The following is a 24,894-nucleotide window of genomic DNA, read 5'->3' on the forward strand; positions in this document are numbered from 1 at the left end:
TCCTACCTGTGGGTGTGCCGGGGAGAGCAGGAGAAGCCAGGTGAGACCTAGATTGGGTTAATCCGTGCGGTAAGGTGGTGCTCCATAGTATTTCCTCGAGATCAGGTGAATAACTGAGGTGAAGGGAGGAATTGCCTGTGGGTTCTGTACTCCCATTAGCCCCATTACATGCGGATTAATGCAAATATCTAAGCGGCCAATCATGTGGCAGCAACTTAATTCATAAAAGCATGTAATCAAGGTCAAGAGATTCACTTGTTGTTCAGATAAAACACCAGAACAAGGGTAAAATGTGATCTAACTAACTTTGACTTTGGAATGATTGTTGCTGATTGTTGGTATCAGACGGGGTGGTTTGAGTATCTCAGAAACTGCTGATCTCCTGGGATTTTCTCAAACAACTCTTTAGAGCTTACAGAGAAAGATGCACAAAATGTCCAGTGAACCACAGTTCTGTATGTGAAAATTAATGAGAGGGGTCAGAGGAGAATGGCCAGACTGGTTCAAGCTGATAGCAAGGTGACATTAACTCAAATAACCATGACTTACAACAGTGGTATGCAGAAGGGCATTTCTAAATGCACAGCATGTCAATTCTTGATGTGGATGGGTTACAGCAGAAGACAGTGGGCACACGCTTAATAACTGGACAGTTGAAGATTGGAAAAACATCACCTGACCTGATGAATCTTGATATCTGCTGCATATGCAGTTGCATAAGGAAAGTAAGGAAAAATATTAAATGTTAAATTTCTTTATGAGTGGGGGAATAGGTGTTAAGACACATAGTATATGACCAGATTTGCAAACAAAGAAACAGTATATCAATATGCTTATCAATGCTTAGAAATCACCCGCTCAGAGGGCCTGATTCATCAAGGCATGCACTCTGAGCACAACCCGTGTTTAGTATTATATGCACATATTCTGCTTTGTGCAGTGCAGGTTGATGGTGGTGGTGGTGTGATGATGTGGTGGCTGTTTTCTTGCAACACATTAGAAGCCTGAATACCAATTCAGCATTGTTTAAATGCCACAGTCAACCTATGTATTGTTGCTGACGTGCATTCCTTTATGGCCAGAGTTTACCTATTCCCTACTGGCATCCCATACTTCCATAACAATAATGTACCATGTCACAAAGCACATATCAGCTCAAGCTGGTTCCATGAACATGAGTTCAGTGTACTCCAATGGCCTCCTCAGTCACCAGATTAAGTACATTTGGGATGTGGTGGAATGGGTGATTGCAGCATTAATGTGCAGTCATCTAATCTGCAGCAACTGGGTGACATTATCATATTGACATGGTTCTGAATCTCTAAGGAATGTTTCCAGCACCTTGTTTAATCCATGTCATGAAGAATTCGGGCTGTTCAGATCACAAAGGGGATACTAGAAAAGTTTACCTAATAAAGTATCCACTGAGTGTATGTACTGTAACAATTTAATTTGCTTGCTAATTTTTGCACTTTAATTCATTAAAAAACAGCAGTGCTGTCCTTTTGTGACATCATATAACAAAACATCCTTTTCCACTGCTCTCTAGTAGAGTAGAGAGGAACAAACCTATCATTGTATAGTTTGTGGAATGCATCAAGTTATTATGGTATTTCCAGTTGCATGATATTCAGGAATGCAAGGAGTATGCTTAAAAAAGAGAGAAAGAGGGAGAGATATAGATATATAAAGATAGATAATGTGTCACGGGCACTAGGAGTCTTTACCCAGGGATCACCAGGTGATAGGCTTACCAGAGCAGTATAGGTGGTAATATGGTACTCTGGTAGCAGGGTGATCACGGAACAGGAAATAGCAGATGATGAGATGCTCAGGAAAGTCTATGACTAGCAGCACTGGCAATATGGAGGTAGTAATACACGAGGAACTGTATGGACAAAGGACACGTGAAGGTAGTCAGTGGTCTGCGGTAGCAAGTTGTACCACTGCTATAGTGAGGAGGAATGTCCAACAGAAACGAGGGGGTGATGAGAGTCAGCGGTCTGCGGATAGCAAGTTGTACCGCTGTCTGAGTGAAGGAATAGAATCCAAGTGGAGGTATCCGGGGAGTCAGTGGTCTGCGTTAGCAAGTTGTACCACTGCTATGTGAGAGGATACTGGAACAGGTGAAACTGGAAACAGGGGTCAGTGGTCTGCCACTAGCAAATTGTACCACTGAATATATATGTGTGGAGGTGCACGGGGAGAGACTGCAACACAAGATATACACGGGCACCTTGACTTTGATCCACAGTAATATGCACAATATAAATGTATAGATGACTGAACAACACTGCCAATATAGAAAGTCTCTTGAAGTAATCCAGCACGAGATAACACAGTCAATGATGGCAATAGACTCAGCGGATAGCACACTCCAGAGGAGAACCAACACAGTCCAGCAAGGTATGCAATACACAGCACAGTCAATGAGAAGTATGCATACCGTGGTTCAGGAGAAGGCAGTCAGACAGGAGTGCAGAGATACCTGAACGGCAGGAGGCCGGCAGGATGCGAAGTCCCTGGATGGGTGAAGCGGTGGTCTAGTAGGTGCAGCGCACAGGTAGGTAGACCAGCAGGGAACACAGGAAAGCGTGGAGAGCGGATCAGCAGTAGATGGATGAGTAGCGCTGAGGAGTAGCAGCAGCGGGTCTCTGCGGGAACACGGAGGTAGCCAATAGCAACCAGCAGGTGCAGTAACGATGGGACACGGGAGCGCAGAGAACTGGAACTGTTGATCACGGAGAGTAGCGGGTAGCAATAGTAGCAGCAGACTCAAGGAAACCCGGGAGAGTTGACAAGGACTGAAGACTGAAGCGCACAGAGGCAGCGGATAGGAATCAGCCAAACAGTCACGATGAAACACAGACGGGTTGCAGGTTGAAGACTGTAGTGCACGGAGGCAGCGGATAGGAATCAGCTAACAGTCACGATGATGAAACACAGACGAGTTGCAGGTTGGAGACTGTAGTGCACGGAGGCAGCGGATAGGAATCAGCTAGCAGTCACGATGATGAAACACAGACGAGTTGCAGGTTGAAGACTGTAGTGCACGGAGGCAGCGGATAGGAATCAGCTAGCAGTCACAATCATGAACAGGTGAGTGGATGTGAATGAAAGACTGTAGTGTACGGAGGCAGCGGATAGGCATCAGCTAACAGTCCCAATAATACATGGTAGAGTTGAAGTGGTTAGGAGACTGTAGTGCACGGAGGCAACGGATAGGAATCAGCTCACAGTCACGATGATACAGTAGATGGTAGAAGTGGTATGGGAACCACAGTAGTAGAAGTGGTTTGGAAACCACAGAGGTAGAAGTGGTTTGGAAACCACAGGAATCAGCTGGGCTGAATCAACGAGGAAACACAGGAACACCTTCAGAGACTCATGGGGAATGAGACTCCAAGATCAGGCCCCGTGGTGTTGACCACAGGTGCTTAATATAGGGAGGTTGCCTGATCTGCCAATTAAGTTAAAGGAACATACACTGAAGGTTTAGAAAGGGCTGCGCATGCGCAGTCCCTCAGGATGGAGGACGGCCACGGTTCCTAAATGTCCGGGAAAAAGCACTCACAGTCCGGTGAGTGACAGTACCCCCCCTTTTAAAGGTGGGCACAGAACGCCTGGAACCGGGCTTGTCCGGATTTTTGGAATAAAACTTCTTCAGAAGGGCAGGAGCATTAAGATCTTCAGCTTTGATCCATGAACGCTCTTCAGGACCAAAGCCCTTCCAATGAACGAGGAAACGGAGGACTCCTCGCGAAATTTTTGCATCCAATACCTCAGTAATCTCGAAATCCTCCTCCTGATGAACTTGAACTGGCTGCGGTGCTGAGGGAGGAGTCGAGAGGTTTGAGCAAGGACACATGGAAGGCATTGGAAATCCGAAGATTCTTAGGAAGAAGAAGTTTAACACATACTGGATTGATAACTTGAATGATCCTATATGGACCAATAAAACGAGGGGCGAATTTCATAGATGGAACCTTCAAACGAATATTTTTGGTAGATAACCAGACACGATCTCCAATTTTTAGTGGTGGAATAGCCCGCCTCTTCTTATCTGCGAAAGACTTATATTTGTTAGATGTCTTCTTTAAACAGGTTTTGACCTGAGACCAGATATTTTTGAAGGTCTGACAAGCAGTCTCCACAGCAGGAACTTGGGTGGGCGGGAGGGCAGGAAATTCCGGAAAAGACGGATGGTGACCGTAGACCACAAAGAATGGAGTTTTGGATGATGACTCATGGTACATGTTGTTATGGGCGAATTCAGCCCAAGGGAGCAATTCTACCCAGTTGTCTTGGTTGGCTGAAGAGAACATCCTAATAAAAGTCTCAAGATCTTGATTGACTCGTTCCGTTTGTCCGTTAGATTGCGGATGGTAAGAAGATGAGAGTGCTAATCGTATGCCCAAGGTTTTACAAAGGGCCCGCCAGAATCTGGAAACGAATTGTACTCCTCTATCTGACACAATCTCAGACGGACATCCATGGATGCGGAAGATTTCTTTAATGAAATGTTCAGCCAGAGTAGACGAGGAAGGTAAACCGGACAGAGGGACGAAATGAGCCATCTTCGAAAATCTGTCTACCACTACCCAAATAGTATTGTGATTCTTACTTGGTGGCAAATCAGTAACGAAATCCATACTAATATGGGTCCAAGGCTTGGACGGAATGGGTAGTGGTCGCAGCAACCCTGCTGGAGTTCTGCGGGAGGATTTGAACTGGGAACATAAATCACAGGAAGCAATAAACTCTTTGACGTCTCTCCTCATTGAAGGCCACCAGTAACTTCGAGAGAGAATCTCAAAGGTCTTGTGTTCACCGGCGTGTCCAGAAAAACGAGAGGCATGGAACCACGATAGTATTTTCCTCCTCAGAGTAGGAGGCACGAGGGTCTTCCCAAATGGTAGCATTTTGGTGGATGAAGCAGCCAGAGAAATACATTTGGGGTCTAGAATAGCATGGTTGGGAACCTCTTCTACATCAGAGGACGTCACAAAAGCTCGAGATAGAGCGTCAGCTTTCTTGTTCTTAGCGGCTGGTTTGAAGGTTATAATTAATTCAAAACGGGAAAAGAAAAGAGACCATCTTGCTTGACGAGGGTTCAAGCATTGAGCAGATTGCAAATATGACAAGTTCTTATGATCCGTGAAGATCGTCACCGGATGGCGAGCTCCTTCCAACAAGTATCTCCATTCCTCTAATGCAGCTTTGATGGCCAGCAACTCCTTGTCCCCGATAGTATAATTTTTCTCTGCGGGCAGAAGACCCCGAGAGTAGAAGGCACAAGGATGTAATTTTTGTTGCTCCGAGCGTTGGGAGAGAATGGCTCCTAAGCCCACATTAGAGGCATCTACTTCTAGGAAGAAGGGGAGTGTCACATCAGGCTGTCGAAGAATGGGAGCAGACGAGAAGGACTCTTTGAGAATTTGAAAGGCTTGGAGAGCCTCAGATGACCATTGCTTAGTATTAGCCCCTTTCCGAGTTAGGGCCACAATAGGAGATGCAATGGATGAAAAGTCTTGAATGAAGTGTCTATAGTAATTGGCAAAACCTAAAAAACGCTGGATGGCACGAAGAGTAGTTGGCTGAGGCCAATGTAGTACAGCATTTACTTTGTCTGGATCCATCTTCAGGCCAACTCCGGAAACTATATACCCCAAGAATGGAATCTGGGGTAACTCGAATGAACATTTTTCCAATTTACAGAACAATGAGTTTTTCCGTAGTCTGGAGAGGACCTCTGCCACATGTTGGTGATGAGAAGGCAGGTGCTGTGAGAAGATCAATATGTCGTCCAAGTAGACAACGACACATACATATAATAAATCCCGAAAGATCTCATTGATGAAACCCTGGAAAACAGCGGGGGCATTACACAGCCCGAAGGGCATTACTAAATATTCGTAATGCCCATCTCTGGTGTTGAACGCGGTCTTCCATTCGTCACCGGAACGGATTCTAATTAAATTGTAGGCACCACGAAGATCCAACTTAGTAAATATCCGGGCTCCCTTGATGCGATCAAATAGCTCAGTGATCAGCGGAATGGGATACCGATTCTTGATAGTAATGGCGTTGAGTCCACGAAAATCTATACAAGGGCGTAATGATCCATCCTTCTTTTTGACGAAGAAGAACCCAGCTCCAGCGGGCGAGGTGGAAGGTCGAATGAACCCACGCTGGAGATTCTCCTGTATGTACTCAGATGTGGCTTGAGTTTCAGGTAACGAGAGAGGATAGACCCGACCCCTGGGAGGAGTCTTGCCAGGTAGAAGGTCGATCGGACAATCCCAAGAACGATGAGGAGGAAGACGTTCAGACTGAGCTTTATCAAACACATCGGCAAATGAAGCATACTGAGGAGGGAGTCCCGGGGAGGAAGATGAGATGGAAGATTGCTGTACTTTAAGAGGAATAACTTGAGAAAGACAACGATGGTGACATTCAGACCCCCAAGACGTAACTTGAGGGGTGTGCCAGTCAATCTGGGGAGAGTGACACTGAAGCCATGGAAGGCCTAAGACAATCGGACTTGTCGTAACTGGAAGAATTAAAAACGAAATTTCTTCATGGTGTAGTACACCAATCTGAAGGGTTACTGGAGACGTACTCTGGGTGATGAGACCATTGATGAGACGTGATCCATCTATAGCCGTCACAGTAATGGGTGTTTTTAAAGTGATCACTGGTAGGGACCATTGATTCACTAGTGATTTAGAAATGAAATTTCCTGCTGCTCCGGAATCAATCAATGCCTGTGACTCAAAGGATTTGGTAGCAAAGGAGATCGTAACATCAAAAGCGCAGACTTTAGATTTCATAGACAATGGAGAGGACTCCAGGGACCCTAACTTCACCTCTCCAGAACTAGTTAGGGCCTGGCATTTCCCGATCTCTTAGGGCAAGAGCTGAGCATATGCGTGGAATCAGCACAATAGATACAGAGTCTATTCTTTACTCTTCGTTTCCTCTCCTCTGAAGATAATTTGGAACGTCCTATCTCCATGGGAATCACAGAGGATGGAGCTGGACGAAATTGAGGGTTTGAACGAAGAGGTGCTTTGACAGCCGTTGTTTTCTCAGACTCTCTTTCACGAAATCTCATATCTACACGATGGCAAAGAGAGATCAAATCTTCTAGTGACGAAGGAAGCTCTTGGGTAGTCAGTGCATCTTTAATTTTATCGGAGAGCCCCTGCCAGAAGGCGGCAACTAATGCTTCAGTGTTCCACTGAAGTTCAGAGGCTAAGATCCTAAATTGAATGACATACTGTCCTACTGTATGGGAGCCTTGTCGCAAACGAAGAATGCTGGAAGCAGCGGAGGTCACACGACCTGGTTCATCGAACACACTTCGGAACGTGGAAATGAATTTGGCACTATCTTGTAGAATTGGATCGTTTCTTTCCCACAGAGGGGAGGCCCAAGCCAGGGCTTGTCCAGAACACAATGAGATAAGATAGGCCACTCTGGAACGATGGGTAGAAAAATTTTGAGGTTGGAGTTCAAAATGGACTGAACATTGGTTAAGGAAACCTCTACAAGTTTTGGGGTCCCCGTCATATTTTGACGGAGTAGGCAGGTGAAGCGTAGGAGCTGTAGACACCTGGGATGGCACTGGGGAAACGGAGGAAAGCACAGGAGCTTCAATATTAGCTGTAACCGTCTGTCCAGATGTTCCTTGGGAGGTTAACGATTGGTAACATTGAAGTAACAGCTGTTGGCGAGCATCCTGTTGCTCCACACGGCTGACCAGATGCTGCAGCATCTCTTTAGCGGTAGGTTCCGTATCTGGGTCTGTCATGGCCTGATCTTACTGTCACGGGCACTAGGAGTCTTTACCCAGGGATCACCAGGTGATAGGCTTACCAGAGCAGTATAGGTGGTAATATGGTACTCTGGTAGCAGGGTGATCACGGAACAGGAAATAGCAGATGATGAGATGCTCAGGAAAGTCTATGACTAGCAGCACTGGCAATATGGAGGTAGTAATACACGAGGAACTGTATGGACAAAGGACACGTGAAGGTAGTCAGTGGTCTGCGGTAGCAAGTTGTACCACTGCTATAGTGAGGAGGAATGTCCAACAGAAACGAGGGGGTGATGAGAGTCAGCGGTCTGCGGATAGCAAGTTGTACCGCTGTCTGAGTGAAGGAATAGAATCCAAGTGGAGGTATCCGGGGAGTCAGTGGTCTGCGTTAGCAAGTTGTACCACTGCTATGTGAGAGGATACTGGAACAGGTGAAACTGGAAACAGGGGTCAGTGGTCTGCCACTAGCAAGTTGTACCACTGAATATATATGTGTGGAGGTGCACGGGGAGAGACTGCAACACAAGATATACACGGGCACCTTGACTTTGATCCACAGTAATATGCACAATATAAATGTATAGATGACTGAACAACACTGCCAATATAGAAAGTCTCTTGAAGTAATCCAGCACGAGATAACACAGTCAATGATGGCAATAGACTCAGCGGATAGCACACTCCAGAGGAGAACCAACACAGTCCAGCAAGGTATGCAATACACAGCACAGTCAATGAGAAGTATGCATACCGTGGTTCAGGAGAAGGCAGTCAGACAGGAGTGCAGAGATACCTGAACGGCAGGAGGCCGGCAGGATGCGAAGTCCCTGGATGGGTGAAGCGGTGGTCTAGTAGGTGCAGCGCACAGGTAGGTAGACCAGCAGGGAACACAGGAAAGCGTGGAGAGCGGATCAGCAGTAGATGGATGAGTAGCGCTGAGGAGTAGCAGCAGCGGGTCTCTGCGGGAACACGGAGGTAGCCAATAGCAACCAGCAGGTGCAGTAACGATGGGACACGGGAGCGCAGAGAACTGGAACTGTTGATCACGGAGAGTAGCGGGTAGCAATAGTAGCAGCAGACTCAAGGAAACCCGGGAGAGTTGACAAGGACTGAAGACTGAAGCGCACAGAGGCAGCGGATAGGAATCAGCCAAACAGTCACGATGAAACACAGACGGGTTGCAGGTTGAAGACTGTAGTGCACGGAGGCAGCGGATAGGAATCAGCTAACAGTCACGATGATGAAACACAGACGAGTTGCAGGTTGAAGACTGTAGTGCACGGAGGCAGCGGATAGGAATCAGCTAGCAGTCACGATGATGAAACACAGACGAGTTGCAGGTTGAAGACTGTAGTGCACGGAGGCAGCGGATAGGAATCAGCTAGCAGTCACAATCATGAACAGGTGAGTGGATGTGAATGAAAGACTGTAGTGCACGGAGGCAGCGGATAGGCATCAGCTAACAGTCCCAATAATACATGGTAGAGTTGAAGTGGTTAGGAGACTGTAGTGCACGGAGGCAGCGGATAGGAATCAGCTCACAGTCACGATGATACAGTAGATGGTAGAAGTGGTATGGGAACCACAGTAGTAGAAGTGGTTTGGAAACCACAGGAATCAGCTGGGCTGAATCAACGAGGAAACACAGGAACACCTTCAGAGACTCATGGGGAATGAGACTCCAAGATCAGGCCCCGTGGTGTTGACCACAGGTGCTTAATATAGGGAGGTTGCCTGATCTGCCAATTAAGTTAAAGGAACATACACTGAAGGTTTAGAAAGGGCTGCGCATGCGCAGTCCCTCAGGATGGAGGACGGCCACGGTTCCTAAATGTCCGGGAAGAAGCACTCACAGTCCGGTGAGTGACATAATGTTTAAGCAAATACATATAAATACACTTCAACATATGCAATAAAAAACTGCTGGCCAACAGTTCCCCAACTGAGATGTGAAAGGACAGATGAAGTTACATCTATGATGGATGCTTTTTTTAACAGATTATTTTGGTGCAGTGCTCCAATCTTTTTGCACTTTAAATGTTTTTGGGGACATATTTTATGTGTCAGCTTCAGTTGACAGGAGATGCCATGCTTTAAGTAGAGACATGACATTCTTCTGGGGTGTGCGCCATCTTGAAAATAAGAAGTTTCATAGGAAAATCCCAGTGTAGTGATCATAGAGGAATTACAGTTATAAGGATTAGCCTACAATATAACTGGGGGAATAAGGCATAATCATGACTGCAGTGTAAATATGGAATATCAAATTAATTCATTGATAAATTGAGTTACTAAAGTATAAAATGTGAAGTCAGAGGGTCTGTTGTGTTTATTCGGTCGCTCTGCACATCCCGGTGTTAGAAGTTAGCAGTGACACCTGTGTCAGCTTCAAAGACCTCATGGGGTGAGCTATATCTTTGCCTAGGATGGAGTTTTGACACCTGAATAGACTTTTAGAAATCACCTAGCATGGTGTCTGGTAGAAGGAGACCTTATGATGACTGGCTATATTTTATATGCACAAAAATAATTCAGTTTCAAATATGCCACTTAAAATCAATAAAAGTAGTGGTCAACCACATATTCCTCAATAGCATGATGAAGTGCAGCTCATATGTCAAATTAAGAATTCTGCCACACAGAGAAGTTGAGGAAATGAGTATAAGCTCAAGTAATACCCTATACCTAGGCCTGTTTGGTTTCAATAGATGGGTAAATTCATAAGGGATCCATTAATAATAAAACTGGGTCTGTGTGACACTCCACAGAAAAGGCAGGTCACATAGTAGAATTGGGTAGTAAATCAGGCAACATGCAAATGGTGATTGTAAAAAGTTTCACAGACCACAACTTCTGGAGGTGGGTGTAAAGGTGTCTTTAAAAAGCTGAGACCAGTTACAATAAAGAGTCAGTCTTTTGGGAAATCAATGTTCATTAATAAGCTGTTCATCTTCAAGCCAATTTCCCTTGGCTCAGAATATACCAGTTATCTGTAAGATATACTCTGAATTTAACTATTTATTTTAAACTGTTTTGCCTGTGTATGTATGTCACTTGCTTATTAGTTTTTTTATTAACCTGTAAGCATTGTACTTTTTAAATATTAAATCTAAAAATTTAATAGTGATGTCCTTATTTCTCTAAACAAATTCACTGCCTGTTTAGAAAAGAGAGATGTGCGAGTATGCGTAATTGGGTGATTAAGTAATAGGTTTGCTACGGGACCTATACGTAGCTGCTGACAGTGGAAGTGTGGAAGCGTGTTTCTGTGTTGGGAAAGGGACCATCTAAATCTGCAGCCTAAGAGATAGGTGAGAGGGAGGTTTAGGCTGAAATGTTCCCTTACAATAAGCTTCCAAGTCACAAATGCAATTTGTGAATGATAAATGGGGTCAGGAGAGGTTTCCTGACAAATTAGAGGTGATATATAGTAGAGATGCTCATTCTCGGTTGCCCGAGAACCGAACGCATCCGAACTTAACAGATCTGAGTATTGAGCCAAGCCAGCTCTGTACTTTCGCGTGCCGTCAGATTTGAAAACGAGGAAAAATGCCATTGTTACGTCGTCGGATCTCAGTTCTCGCTAGTTTTGGATTCTAAAAGTACCGGCCTCCAAGGCGATCCAGCACCATTTCACAGAGGCACACAGAAGGGGTAGCAAAGTTCTTGGTAGTCTCTAGTTCAGTTGGGCAGTGTCATAGGTAGAAGAAAAAGAGGAGGGGTAGCAGTGTTCTTCCAAGTCTCCAGTGACATTCAGGAGAGCTCCATTGCTCCATTGCTAATTTTCATTGCTAAAATAGAAATAATAGGTCTGGCAAGCTTGGTCTTCTAAATCTACAGTCACATTGTACTGTGTTATATAGGTGCCACACACCGCTCTCCGGGTATCTCTACTCGAGCATCGGCACACCTGCCCTCATCTTATTCTCCTCATTGTGCATGCTGTGAGCAGCAGTCTGCACCTGTGCTTTGCTTCACCTGTGTTACCTGGCCTATCTAGCCATTGGTCAGTGCTCCTTTATAAGGCTCCTCCCCTCACCTTTCAGTGCTGGTTCTTCAAGTCTGGCCTGAAGCAGCTTCCTGCTCTCCGTTGTGATCTACCCCTGTTACCTACTCTGCATGCACCGCTGACCTCTGCTGATCCGTTCCACCTCAAAGTGGTAATAGCCGTGGTTCATCATCTGCTGCATACCCTGTATACCGCTGATCTCTGCCTACCTGTGCCACTCATTAGTGGTAATCACTGTGATCAACTCCCGCTACCTACTCTACATGCACTGCTGACCTCCGCTGATCCGTCCACCCTCCAAGTGGTAATAGCTGTGGTTCATCGTCTGCTGCATATACTGTGTACTGCTGATCTCTGCCTAGCTACCTCACCGTGGATTGCCCTGTCCTCTCTAATGTTCTACTAGGACTCTTTATCTGCCCTTCATTAGGTTTTACTCCTCTGTGTCAAGTTGCCTCTTAAAGTCACCTCTCTGTTCTGTCTCACTGTGAACTTCCCTAGGGGGCCACGACCTGCTGGGTGGAAGCCGCTAAGCCCAAATCACCTTGCGGGGATCCCTGGTGAATACCTTCCGCTCTGTTAGACTCTGCACTGTGTTAGACATGCCGCTGTTGTCCCTGCTGGTGAAGGCGAATCATCAATCGTATAATCTTTAGTTTGCCCGGTTCCACTTGTACACATATCTGTGGTTAAGTGTAGAGTGGGTAGAATGGCATTTTGTAGCCCAATAATTACATTTTTATGAACCTTCTGGTAGAGGTGAGGAATAACTTTTCTAGTAAAATGGTGCCGTGATGGAATTTGGAAATGAGGACAGAAGACCTCAAGTAACTGTCTAAAACCAGTTGCATTAATAGTGGATATTGGACGCAGATCTAATACTAGCATAGACGCCATGGCGTCTCGTCTGTGATCCGCTTTGCGACTGGGTGACGGCTTTCATACTTGCTTCCTCTTGCAAAAGATTGTTTAACAGTCATTTGTTGTAAGCTACTAGTAGTCTTCTTCTTGCTCTGCTTCTGGGTTGAAGATCCACCCCCAGCAGCAGGAGCAGCAGCAGTGGATTTTTCTGAGGAGTCCTGGATAGGGGAGCATTCATCTCTCCTTAGCAACTTGGATGCAGGACTAACTCCGATCACCTGTGAGGATATTGACAATGAAGATGTTGGGGGTGTAGATTGCAGGTGCTGGGATCAAGCTGAGAGAAGGGAGGTAGCTGATGCTGGACTGCTTGTTGTTATCTTATACCATAAGTTTCTGATTTTCACAAAAGCTTTCCATGAATTCGCTACAAATGACGTAACATGGATGAGGTTCCTAGAAGGTTATGGTCCCTACCTCTACTGACTGTGGCTTTACAATGCTACAAATGGCTAGACAACTGTCAGGATTTGGGTAAAAATAATTCCACACATAAGAGGTGGATTTTTTGGTCTTATTTCCAGGCATGACAATGGCCATCTATGATAACTAGAATCTGATAGGTTGCTATGGGCAACATCTGTACTTTTTCAGCTTGATAAATTTAACCCTAGGAGTTCTTTTATAAAGGTCTTCTGGTTTGTTCTTGTATGCCTTTAAACTTTTAATTTTTTTCTTAGTCCTGTCTTCTATATATGCAGCATTTTAATAGGTATTGTTTTAACAGCATCCTTCAGCCCTGTTCAGACTTCATGTGAGCACTTACAAATTCTTATATCTTATTTTTAATATGGTCAGTTCCCACAGTTAATGACTTCTGCTCTTACCTTGGAAACAGTTATTTTCAAAATCCATCTAGAGATTTCTGCTGGGGGAGTTCAAATTTGCCCTCTGTTACCAGGCCTCAGGGTTTATTTGATGATTTGATATGTGGAGACCCGTTGCTGGGAAGCTGACTCTGAATCAGAGGTATCAGCTTCATTAGGCCAAAGTGGACTATCTTGCAATTCATAGAATGAGGTAAGAATCAGTTAGGACTTTTACTCTTTTAAAAATAAGTTTCCCCATCATGGTAACAATGGTTAGGAAAGGGATTTGCAGGTGAACTGAGCTTTAAAAGACAAAAGTTGTTCTCTGTAAAGCCCTGTACAGTGGTGCTGATCTGCATCTGCTCATATGTATCAGGCCTCATCCATTAGAAATAAACTGTTTCCATCTTATTTATGCTCCTATAGTTCTGAAACTTTATCTTAGATTCATGACCCTCTTGGCGCCTACTGGTGCTATAAAGTTTAATGTCAACTGCACTGTCAGCAAGTATACATTGCAATATAATTAAGGGAACAGACAGAGTTTGACCAATTTGCATGTTATTATTATACATCATTTTAATCAACTTTATTAATTAGCTGATTTTCAGTTTTTAGCCATTTAAGTCATCTTCAGTTGTATGTATCTGCAGTCAATTTCAAGTGACATATTGATTTATATTCACCATGTAAGTCAATATAACACAGTAGTGTGAAGTTCAGTAGGGATTGATTTACAATATAAATATTGGTGTAATATAGTATCTGAATGCATGGAAAGTTATTTCAGAATTATTAATGCACTGTTCAAGTCATAAAGGTAGTGAAGATTATCTCTAGGCCACATTTTTGTTCCTGTTGGTCACTAAATATAATTTAAAGCTGCTGGGAGATATTATATAAGAGTGAATCTTTGCTTGGATCTCCTAATCACCTGAGGGATTATGAGTGTGAAAGCTGACAAAATGCTGTGAACAGCAAGTTTACAAAGAAAGGTAGCAGAAGTTTTGTGTTGTACTTTTGGTCCCGGGGCTTATCACTTCAATTAATATAAATGTTTGCTGTACTAGAAAGTCCCTAAATCGACTTGCTTTTAGTGCTATCTATTGTTGTGTAAATAGAATTTTCTCCTGAATCCTAGATTTAGAAGAACCATAGGGTTCCAATAATCTTGTGATGGGCATCCTTGGATGGCTCTATTTATAGTCAAACTTCTCCAGGCTGCATTGCCGTTGAAATGACTACCACCGGTAAAAGAAAACACTATAGACACTGGTGAATAGAGATGCCCGAACCAACCTCATACTATTTTCTCTACACAAAAATATTCATTTGCAATTAAACATCAATTAAAAAATGAGCTAGATTTGAGGGAATTGAACAGGTTTGATCATTTTTTAAGCCAGTTCTATCCTTAAGCCTGTTCAAACTTAGTTGAGCCCATAATTGCAATTGATGAACCTCAAACACAACACAGTAATAATATTAAAAAATTCGAAAACAGACTATGAACTGGGAGCTTCAAATGTGAACATGAATGGTGAACAGAATTGCAAACCTCAAAAGCAAATAACAAACCTTGAATGCATATTGAGAAGCTAACGCAAGCCTCAAATTTTAACCGCAAATTCAAATCAGGGTCTAGTAAAACATTTATTTGAATTTTTAACTTTACTTTATCTCATTCAAAATTTTAAAGCATCTTTACTGGTGAGGGTGATCTTTGCCGTCTGATTATTTAGAAGTAGTAAGTAGATTTCAGGAAAGATATCCATTTTGAATGGATTTCCTTGTTTTTCTTTATATTGATTTAAATATTCTTGTCATTTGAATTGTTATTAGTGCAAGTATTAAGAGTCACAGTTCTGGAGAGGCACCCAAACTACATAATTTATTATCACTTCTAAATATGACTCTGTATACTGTTAAATTGCTAATCAAGCAAGGAAAGAGTTATATTCATAGTATAGGGCTGTGAGAAAATGAAACAAATATTATGTATTTATTAGACAAGTTGATGATACATGGCTTTTGATTGCTGAGCTACATAATAATGTTTCAAAATCTAAGCTGGTTTGTTATTACTACCTAATTAGGAGTGAATCATGGTTGAGTGGTAAACTCATGGAGCTTCTAATAAGCAGATTTGCAATTTGTAATTTGCTATAGAAAGCTTTTTTTTCAGTGTATATAGCACATCTTTTTTCCAAACCTATTCAGATAATGCAAATTTAGAATCCCATTTGATAAACACATTTTACCAGGACCACAATTATGACAACTATTTCATTAGTCTTACTCTCAATACACAGGATGGGAGTTTTATGTATTGAAAAAATAGCAAAGGAGGTCATTTACAATCCACAAAAATACAAAACTATAATGTAAATGTTCTTTTGTGATGTCACACATCTACTTTTGCACAAGTTCTCTAAGGTGATGCGCATGGACCTGAGGGTCAAAACAAAGACTTTGAAAAAACGCAATTCTACTTTGCTCAACAGGATTATGTAAATTATATAAACACACAGAGGCACAATTAAAGGTGCATTCTCTGCTTTGCAGGGGGGCATAAAGACTTTGATCTGCACAATAGGATTTGATTTTTTTCCCACTATAGAAGACCCAGAGAGGTGACGCTAGCCTACCTCTTCCCTCTCCTGATCCTCCCTACACATAGAGAACCACAACAGGGATATACATCCCAGTCCGCATACAGACTCCTTTTTACAGTGCATGCGCTTACGGAACAGAGTATTTTGTGCTTCCATATCGGACTTACATGCGACTCTACATAAGGCCCTATGTGATTTTTAAGGTGATTCATTGCATCTGTGCAAACTTGAGCTTGCAATTATAGATAAGTATGTATACTTTATAAATGTAAACAGCTCTGTTTTCAATTTTTATTAATTAGTTTTATTGCCTTGGAATATTTATTTTGGTTTGACATGGTACTCAACATTTTGTATGTCAGTGTCCAAGCAATCTAACATAATATTATATCGCATTCATAATCTGTGGCAACAAAATGTAAAAAATGTGTCTGAATAATTTCTCAAGGCACTATTGTCGAAGTCGTATAATTGGATGAACGAAAGTATATTTGTTAATATTGTTTTATTGTCCGATTGCACTCAGTATGCCACGCTACACACACTCGCATGACAACATTTAGTTATTTACGTAATTCATATTCATATTGGATCCATTACACAGTAATTTATGAGCAGACGGTATTTGGTTTATTATTAGTTCATATATTATGATTATATGTACACTTTAGTGTTATCTAAGGTTCAGGTTATGGGAAATGTGTCATGTCTGATATCATACTAATCCCCTGATATCATACTAATCCCCTATTCATCAGCAGCTGTCCGGTATATTGCATATTGCATACTCTAGTTATTGATGTTAGGGAATAAATAGCCAGATTGATATCAGAATGTGATATGCTAATGAACTCATTCTAACTGGAGCACATCCCCTGGAGAGATGACCCCCACCTTTGGATTCCTTAGATTGAATCAGCCTATGACCTGTTTACCCTGGAACCACCCTTGTCTGGACCTATAGAAGCAAGCTACGTCATCTCTATTGTTTACTGTGTAACACTGACTGTATATATAATCATAGCTGCACCCCCACCAGACTCAGTCTTCACTGATCACAGTATTCAAGGGTGAATTACTGTCCACAGGGCCCATGGTTAGCGCTGTGTAGCGCAAGCGGTATGTATTTATCTTTTGGCATTGACTGTACAGTACTGTATCATAATAAAATAATGTATTAAACAGTTGGCTATTTACATCTGCTAAAATAAACCACTTTGTGCATTAGAAACACAATACAATCGCTTGGGCAATGCTTATTTGAAAACGATACAATTACTTTAATAATTTTAGGGCTCTTGAGTTAGGAGGTTACGTTGCCAGAAGGTATGCAACTCTGACGGAATTCGGTTCCTCAACAAAGGGTGGATATTGATGGACGCGTCTCATATGGGAAAGAACGCAACGTGTTCAAAACCTGTTGTCCATTTTGTGTTGAGAAGCCGAATGTCCGCAGTTGCGTAATCTGAAGGAATGCTTACTAGAATCTAGGGACAAGAAAGAAAAATGTTTCTTTTGATTGTCGTTTGTCGTTTTAAAAGGTATTGCATTGCCTAGTGTATTTGTACTTCCTGTTTAGCGTGTATGAACTTCCGGTATTGTTACCACGTGCTTTAAGCAATCATGTTCATAGTCTGTTATATATGCATAGTATAATTACTTGTAAAAAGCCTCTTAAAATATATTACTAGTGTTTGGGAAAGTAATTTTCTGTACAGAAAACAAAAGGTTTTGTGTGTGTATGCGAATGTTATGCACAAAGACAAAAGTATACTGGTAACGGAATATAGGGTTCTGCACGTGCGCCTAATACTAATCTCAATGTTCACAGATAACTAGAATCTCTGAGTATCTGCGGTTGGACCACATGGCAGGGCCTTGATTGAGTATTGGGAGGGCAGTGTGGAACTATTGAAAATAGATAGCGCTTTGGTTCAGGTGTGTCTGACGGGGCACGGTAAAAAAGGTGACCTGACAACATAGGTTCTGTTCACAGGGTGAGCAGGATATAAAGAAACCTTTGTGTGAAGTGGTGCTCTGTTCTAAGAAAGAGCAGGTGATAAAGAGACACCACAGAGTATACATGGCAGGTATACTCGAAGCGAAAATAACAGGTTTTCGCGGCATTCCCAAATATTAATCGCAATGCTTACTGATAGTTATTATCCGTAAGCGGTGCGATCGGACCGCATGGTTGATTTAGTGCAGCCGTGATTGCGACTTGGGAGATGTGGGAGGAAATACGCTGCAACCACTGATATTCTTGATTGATATCGGTTGCTAACAGTGGTAAAGTACTCAAACTAGGAAAGGCATTAATATTTTTAAGGGGATGTACCTGTTGAAATCTAGGGCCAAGAAGTCATGGAGAGTTGTGTGCTGCCTAATGAATGGCCGGTTGGGTCGGCAAGGCATGTTATGTATAATAAATACGGTGCGTATGCAACAGCATACTGCAACAAATGGGTCAAGATGACCCGGGAGTGTGTGAAACCTTTCCCAAACATAGGTAGTCTTGACTCAGAGGTGTTAAATAATGTTAGAGATAAAGTGCGGTTGATTAAATCAACAATAACGAGAATTGAACATGATGACTGTTTAAAATTGTGGCAACAAGAAGGGTACACGTGGCAAGGGAGCCAATACCAAAAATGTAAAAAAAAAAATGTAACTAGTAACTTGTATGTTGTCTTAAGTAATGGTAAAAGTAATGTTTCAGGACAAAGAAAAGGAACGATCCCACCAGCAGGGGCAGCGGTTGAAAGTGGTGAGAATAATGTAAGGGGAGACATCCATTGTACTGCAACAGAAATTTCAGCAACTAGTTCAGAACATAGTGATGTGGTAGACTTACATCCTGTTCGCACAACAGCAGTTCCTAATGAGAAAGCGAACAGAGATGGTGTAGTTCCCGTAAAACATGTAGTAACACATTCTCCACGGACTAGGTCTGAAATGTTCTCAATTTTGTCTGATTTCCCTGATCCTAGAAAAGATTTGGCCAAATGTCAGAAGTTTGTTAGATATTATGGTAACGTGTACGAGCCAACTAATAACGATTGGCGAGTATTATTGAAGACCTGTCTTCCTCTCAATACAGATATACAAAAGTTCATTAAGAATTATATGTTGGAGGAGGATGAATCCTTAACCGAGGATGATAATTAGGACAATATTAGACATATAATCACACAGTTGGCTATATATTTTCCAGTGATAGTGGACTGGAGTAAAATTTTTACTATCAAACAAAAGGATAGTGAAAATGCAACAGACTATTTTTGCAGGGCTCTGATAGCGATGGCCAAATATACTGGGGTATCAGACATAAAAAATAATGTACACTACAGAGAGGTTCCTGTTATAGTTCTAATGGATGGCCTCAGGGAAAATTTGAAAAACAGAGTACAAACTTCATTACCACACTGGAAAGGAATCACTGTAAATGTTCTCAGGGAGTCAGCCATAGGACATGATCAGAATATAAATAAACAGAAAGAGACACTAAGTGATAGGGTAATGATGGTAAGTATCCCAGCATTAGAGGGACTGCACACACTACCACAGTGTAATAACACCTGGGTTAAGGAAAAGAAACAACATGAGTTGAGGAAGTGTTTTCAATGCAATAAAATAGGACACCTAGCAAAAGATTGTGCAGACATGACAAGGACGTGTTTTTACTGCCTTAAGAAGGGACACATGAGTAGGAACTGTGTAGAGAGAAAAAGGGATACCTGCGTTGGAAATCACATAGACACCCACAAAAGAGGCGTACAAAAGTCTCAGAGGTTCCCAAACAATTGATTGCACACCCTGTATTAACTAATACTTTGGGGGAGAACTATAGCCAACTCTAGAGTATAGGTCAGACCTGTAGTCCTACAATCAGGCGTAATAAATGCTAAATCGGTGGTAAGTATTAATGTGCAAAGTTTAGAAAAAAAACTGATTTACAAGGTAATCTTTGTTGAAGTTGCTTGTTTGTTTTATGTTATCACATGTTTGCTTTCCTAAATCGCTGGCCGATGGTAAAGAATGAGAATGTTTGGTTTGTTTGTTGTTTAAAGATAACTATCTTGTCTTTTCTTCACAGATAAAGGTAGACAAAAGAAGTATAGACTTAGGGCTAGATTTACTAACAGGCGTGATGCATGGCGCCTTGAAGCCGTCATGCATCGCGGCGGTTTTCCTGCGGGTTTGCATTGCAAACAGCCAGATTTACTAATGGGCGCATTTCAGCTTCAATTTGAAGCCGTCGGTGATGTCACGGCGGGATGTAATGCTCAAAGCCGCCGGCGGCTTTGAATAGAACATGGCGCTTTTGCTTTTAATGACGGCGCTTTCGTGTAAAGGCGGTTTTTTTGAAAATTACACCTGTCTCCTGGCCTGTTACTATTGGCTATTTTCAAACTCAGGAGATTTAACATCACAAGCCCTATATAAACCACTGGCCTGACACTTTTTTCTCTGATAGGGTTTTGAGGAGTTTTGAGAGAGGAGTTAGTTGGTTTTTGCTTTGTGAGAGTTGGTGAGAGTTGGACTTTGGTGGATTGGTGTAGCGATATCTGATTGAAGTGTGAGTAGTCCTGTGGTATTTTTCTATTTTGTACATTTATTTTCTCTTTTATTTTCTGTCTTGTATTTTTTGTATTTGACTTGTCCTTTGTCTGTGTTACTTGTGTGTGCCTGTGTGGAGAGTGTGTCTGTATTTAGTGTAGTTTGTCCTTTGTGTTTGTAAGTTTTTCTGTGTTTTCTGTGTTTGGCATTTATTTGTCATTATGTCTAGAGATAGGAGGGGAGAACAGGCTGAGGAGAGGGAGATGGAGGTTGAGGGGTCAGAGGAGGGAGAGGGAGAGGTTGAGGAGACAGGACAGGGCAGGAAGACCAAGACAGGGAGGAATGTGCGGTTCTCACATGATGAGAATTGTGTGTTGGTGCACAATATCATTCCCTGCTACGAGGTCATCCTAGGCAACCTGGCAGCCCGGACTCCTCTAAGGCGGCGTCACCAATTGTGGGGGCGTGTCTGTGATGCCGTGAACGCGGTGGGCCCACTGAAGCGGACAGTGGCACACTGCCGCAAGCGCTTCTCTGATATTAAGAGGAGGCTTAAAGAGAAGATGGCCCAGGAAAGGAGGTCTACAAGGCGCACGGGTGGTGGCCCCCCACTTCATATGGAGTACACCACATATGAGGAGGAGCTGCGCCAGATAATGCCGGCTGAAATTGTGGAGGGCATAAATGTGCAGGACACAGATTCGCCCTCTTTTGGCCAAGTAGTTGGTGAGTGATTTGGTTTTTTTGCCCTAACAGTTTTTAAACTGCTTTTCTCTTTTTTTAAATGCTTTTCTGTTTTTTAAACTGCTTTTCTCCTTTTTTAAATGCTTTTCTCTTTTTTAAACTGCTTTTCTCTTTTTTTAAATGCTTTTCTGTTTTTTAAACTGCTTTTCTCTTTTTTTAAATGCTTTTCTCTTTTTTTAAATGCTTTTCTCTTTTTTTAAACTGTTTTTCTCTTTTTTTAAATGCTTTTCTGCTTTTTAAACTGCTTTTCTCTTTTTTTAAATGCTTTTCTCTTTTTTAAACTGCTTTTCTCTTTATTTAAATACATTTCTCTTTGGAAAAGTTTTTCTTTATTTGTTTTGCATTTTTTTTAGTTTTTCAAAGTGTATTTTTAACGCTATTAGTTTGTAAAGGATGTTTTTTTCTCATAAAAAACAATTTTTTTATTCGCAAACACATTTTTGAAATAAACATTATATTTGAAAATTGCTTTTTGCTGCAAATACAGTGTTTGCTTTTTCTAATACATCCAGATTCCTCAGGACCGCAGGTAACTCCCAGTCCGAGGTCTACACCTCCACCTTCAGCGAGAGATTCAGGCTCTGAAGAGCAAGCAGGTGCGTGGTCTCTGTTTGGGGAAGAAATAATGGAGTTAGATGTTTTTCTGTGCAAATGTTGCTGTCCATGTTGTATTTAGTGATTTTTATATGCTTTCCAATGAGAACATAGGGCTAGATTTACTAAACTGAGGGTTTGGAAACCTTGAGATGTTGCCTATAGCAACCTATCAGATTCCATTTTTTATTTTTTTTGCACATTCTGCAAAATGTCATCTAAAATCTGATTGTTTGCTATAGTCAACATCTCCACCTTTTCAAACATGCAGTTTAGTCTATGTTCCCCATCATGTACTACACAGAGGGAGAAGTAAAATAGTATTTGCTTACCCCAAAGCACGGCCTTGCAGCATTTTGCTGCAAGCACCCTCAATGTTTGCATTTTAAATTATTTACATTTAGATCCCTTCACTGTAACGCATATGTGGAGCATCCTTCAGCAGGTCGCAAGAGGACAACTAATCTGGAAGGTAGACATTGGTAACCATTATTTAGTTGTTAAAGGTTTTTGTTTTTGGTACAGTTTCCAGAATTCAATTGACAAACATGTTAGTTCCTATATACTTACCTTGGTTATTTCACCACAGGAACCTCATCATCTCTGCAAGGCCAGCGCCAGTCTGCGCAGATGTCACCTTCTGACGACACACAGGAAGACACAGTCATCACTTTGGAGATGGTAGATGTCCCCATGTCTATGCGCCAGGAACAAGCAACTGCCCCTGCGGAACAGTCATCCGAGCAACAAGCTGCAGCTCCTCGGATGGATACAGGGCGAGAAATGGCCCAATTCATTGCAAATTTCCAGGCACAACAGTGTCAGTTTATGGACAGCCAAACGAGACACATGTCACAAATTGCGGCCCATTTGAGGCGGCTACACCGCTCAAATAGTCAACTCCCTGCTGGAATCAACCGTCTGGCAATTGCTTTGGAACAAACTAATGTGCAGCTGGCCCAAATGACTGGGGCTGTGGAGGCCTTACATTCCACAGTACGTGAGGGGAATGCCAATGTCACCCGGCTGGCAGGGCAACTACATTCTGAAATTGTAGCCCGTTTACCGGCACCTATGTCTTCAGCCACCACCAGTGCCGCTAGTACGCCTACCACATCTCTACAGAGTACTCCTCCAAGGAGAGGTGCTCGCACCAGGGGTGGGCGAGGGAGGGGAGAGAGTGGCACCAAGCATAGCGATATGCCTGCAAAAAGGCGTCGCTAGCACAATGTTTCTTATTGCTTAATGTTTTCTAAAGTTTCTATAACCATTATACGTTATTATTTATTGTGTTCTGCAATAAATGCAGTTAAATTTCTATTGTGTCAGTCTTTCTTTTCTGCACATTAAACAAGAGTATACTGATTTTTTAAAAACTATGCACTAATTTCACTTAAAAATTGACCTCTGACTGTCACATTCCAGGGATGTTCATATTTACCACATGAGGAGTACACACTATCTTCTTTTTAAAGGTTCAAATTTACAAAACATTTTAACTACAAAACAAACATTACACTAACATAAAACACATTTTAGAGCAATAAATGTTTATCATATTATGTACTTACACATAAAGTAGTTTGTAATGAGACGGTCTCTAATCTCCCTTCCGCCCTCTGTGCTCTGCACATCACCAGATGTGACACGTACCCCTTCTTCTTCACTGTCTACTGCAATAATCGGTGGGGTAAGTTGATGTAAAGCCAGGTTATGCAGCAGACAGCAAGCCAGGACAATCTCAGATACCTTTTCAGGTGCATACATAAGCACCCCACCAGATTTATCAAGGCACCTGAACCTGGTTTTCAAGAGTCCAAACATACGTTCTATGACACCTCTAGTGGTTATGCGTGCCTCATTGTATTGGTGCTGTGCAGGAGTCTGAGGATGCAGCAGAGGAGTCATGAGCCAGGAGCGACACCCATATCCTTAATCTCCTGCAATAAAAGTAAAATGTTAGCTACCATTTAATTTGAGCATGTTGTACAGCAGTTAGCATATGTGAGTCCATTTGAGCAAGGATAAGGGATATATAAAACATGCAAAGTACATACCCAAAAGCCATCCCTCCGGCATTTCACCACTTTCAAATTTGGCATAAAGGGTAGACTGTCTCAGGATAAAGGCATCATGACATGACCCAGGATAGCCTGCAACAACACTCAATATACGCTGGTTAGCATCGCAGACAACCTGCACATTCAGGGAGTGGTAATGATAGCGATTAACAAAAACCTCTGCCCTGTGGTGAGGTGGTCTCAGGGCAATATGAGTGCAATCTATTGCACCCATTACATTAGGGATACCTGCGACCCTATAGAAAGCTCCCTTGAGCTCATGCCACTGTGACTCCTGGCTGGGGAAGCTGATATAGCTAGGGCACACTCTTTTAAGGGCACCTAAGACCTGTCCAAAATGCCTTGAAAATGTCGTCTGCGTTATGCCAATCACTCTGGAGGACACAGATTGAAAGGAACCTGTTGCCAAAAAGTGAACTGCACACAGTAGTTTGTGTAGTCCTGACACTGCATTAGAGCGGCTGGTTGTAGGCTTCAAATCATCCTTCACTTGCTCATACAGTGCCATGAGGTTAGTACGATTGAGGCGAAACATTTGTACTACCTCCACATCAGCCAAAGACTCCAGATTCAAATGCGCTGGAAATGCACGTGGAGTGCGGGGTCTTTGCAGGCTCCGCGGAACAGATGCCAACTGCTGTTCATCCCCCTCCTCCTGGCTCCTTTCTGCCTCCATCAGGTAAAAAGCTGCAAACATACACTGGCAAGAATGCACCCCATTACCTGCAAAAGCCATTCT

The sequence above is a fragment of the Mixophyes fleayi genome, chromosome 5 (genome assembly GCF_038048845.1).
Source record: "Mixophyes fleayi isolate aMixFle1 chromosome 5, aMixFle1.hap1, whole genome shotgun sequence".
Lineage (NCBI taxonomy): Eukaryota > Metazoa > Chordata > Amphibia > Anura > Limnodynastidae > Mixophyes > Mixophyes fleayi.